Source organism: Adiantum capillus-veneris, chromosome 23, assembly GCF_014529385.1.
Source record: "Adiantum capillus-veneris isolate H3 chromosome 23, ASM1452938v2, whole genome shotgun sequence".
NCBI lineage: Eukaryota > Viridiplantae > Streptophyta > Polypodiopsida > Polypodiales > Pteridaceae > Adiantum > Adiantum capillus-veneris.
Genome location: NC_140953.1, coordinates 56721245 through 56723807, shown reverse-complemented (window position 1 = coordinate 56723807; position 2563 = coordinate 56721245).

Here is a 2563-nt window from a genome sequence, read left to right as displayed (position 1 = left end):
CCGGCTTTGGGAGCTCCTTTTATGAGCTTCATCGGTTGTTTGGGTGAGAATACGTTATTTGATTTCACATTGCAGCATATCCACGCGTTCACATTGAGTAGAGCTACACATTAGGCACTTCAGATTTCGAAAACAATGACCTGCAGATTTCAGCCATACATCCTACGTGTTTCTGCACCGGGTGTTTTGGGTCGTGATTTTGGTTTATAGACCTTAGGGAGAGCGGCCTATAGATATTAGTAGGGTATCCTTTAACTTCTATGGTGTTTCGAAAAGTGTTTGATGGGTGTTCGGCTCTAGCATGCGTTGTAGGAAGATTCCTCTTTTGCACTTTTGAAGACTGTGACTTATACAATTGGTAGGGAACTCTGTAGGAATTAGTTAGGAGTCGGTTGAGTGTAGGTTGACACCTTATGATTGCTTCCACGTGCCTGCGGGTCGAGCTTCGTCCTTAGCTCACATTACTTGTTAGGTGAGTTCTCGCTATGGTGACGTCCGTCGCGGCGTATCTGTCTAACATTGGCGCCGCTGCCGAGGACGAAAACCTTAGGTAGGTGACCTAGACTAATCCTTGAGGATTGGGATTTTTGGCTTGCCAAGAGTCTCACTTTACATTTAGACAGGATCAGAGGGTGGAGGACTCTCTAGGTCCTAGAGGGAGTCTAGGAAGCGTGTGCCTGGCCTAGATCCTTCGACTTAGGTAGTTTTAGGTAGTAGTCGAGTTCTAGAGTAGGAGTTGGAGTGGTAGAAGCGGTGAGAGGTGAGCTTGAGATTCCGGAGAGGCCAAAAAGAAACCAAAAACACCATTATCACCATTTCTTCATGATAGGTAGGAGTAGAGTAAGTAGGACATCATGATTCATATCTAGAGCATTTCATGCATGTACACTTGCTTGGTAGAATCATTACAAGTTTGTAAAAGACGCAAAAAGATGAAAAAGTGTGGTTGAAAGCCTAATTGAAGTCCAAAAGTTACTGTGAGTTTTTCTGATAGGTCTATAGAGCATCAGGGGCATTCCTATCAGAAAAAATTTTAATTTTAAGCCAGGAGACATCCTACGCGTAGGATGTCTACAGGTCAATTTGGGAGGAATTTTTGGATTTTGAGTTGACCAATGTGTTGAGAAGGTAGGGTTTACCCTAATTTCAACTGGAAAGTGGAAATTTGGCCATCTCTTGACAGGATAAGGCCAGATAGAGTGAAATTGCAAGACATCCTACCCAAATAGTGCCAAAACATTAACTTGAGACCAAAACCATAAGATGGCTGCATGAGTGTGTCTTGCATGATATATTGAGTGACTGAAAGGGGTTTCACCTCATTTGGACAAGAAAATTGGGTTCAAAGTGGACTTTAGCACTTTTGACTAAAAAAGCAAAAAACAGTTGAAGTTTGGGACTTTTGACATCCAAATCAAAATCTAAGCATACCACTGGGATACTAACATCAAGGGGAAGCTGTGGAACAAATCTGGGGTCAAACACACCAAAAAGACATCCTACGCGTAGGATGCCTTCTGAGTGATTTGGGACTCAAAACTGAAATCTGAGTATACCAAGGTAATCAACAACTCAAGGGGAGCTTGAGCCTTTAGTTTGAAGCCATTCTGAAGAAAAAGACATCCTATACGTAGGATGTCTAATGCAAGAAAATAAAGCCAGAATTTGACTTTGAGCATTGTAAGGTATTACATGGCCTAAGGCAAGCCTGCTAGTCAATTTTGGTCCAATTTGGAGTTGATTAGACTGAACAATACCATCAACAGACCGCCGGAACAGATTTCTAACTCATTGACCAGCTTATAGAAGTCCAAATCAAAAAGTAAAAGCAACTGTAAGCTTAGCACAACAAAGGGAAACAACAGTGCAAAAATCCAGGCAAAATAGAGCAGGAGACATCCTACGTGTAGGATGTCTATTGAGGTAGACTGTAGAGAAAATTTGACATGGCCTAGACAGTGACGTTCCATTTTCCTTAAGGGTTCCAGAACTTCTTTCAGAAGTAAATTTGGACCTTGGTTGCCCATTTGACAAAGCAAGGACTGAATTCAAACTTTTTCGCGTAAATTGGCCAACATCAAAGAGATGTACCGTTTCAGATTAGCAACCTAATCCAGAACATCAGCAGTGTATAAAATATAGTAGTGGTTGAGATTAACTCTCACGTTATACCAATCATTACTAAGATAACCTCTAGAAGATAAATACTTTAATTCAATTGCCAAAATTAAAACTCTTGTGTGCAGGTATATTCAGCAACAAGGCAAGAAGTTGTGCAGAAACTGACCCGCTGCCAGGTGAGTGGTTGAATTTGTGCTAAATTGCATTAATAAGTTTGATGAATTTAAGATTAGGAAGATACATTGTTAGAGACCAGAAGGTGGCAGGTGACCAAGGTAGCTTAGTGTCCACCGAAGAGAGTGTAACTCAGGCAAGGCTAGATCCGCTAGCACCGATTATTGAGGAAGGTAGTGATACTGAAACTTCGTCAGACAAATCTTTCTTCATGATGGGTAGTCAACAGCCAAGAGGTTTCACCTATGATGGACCTATGCGAGGAGGA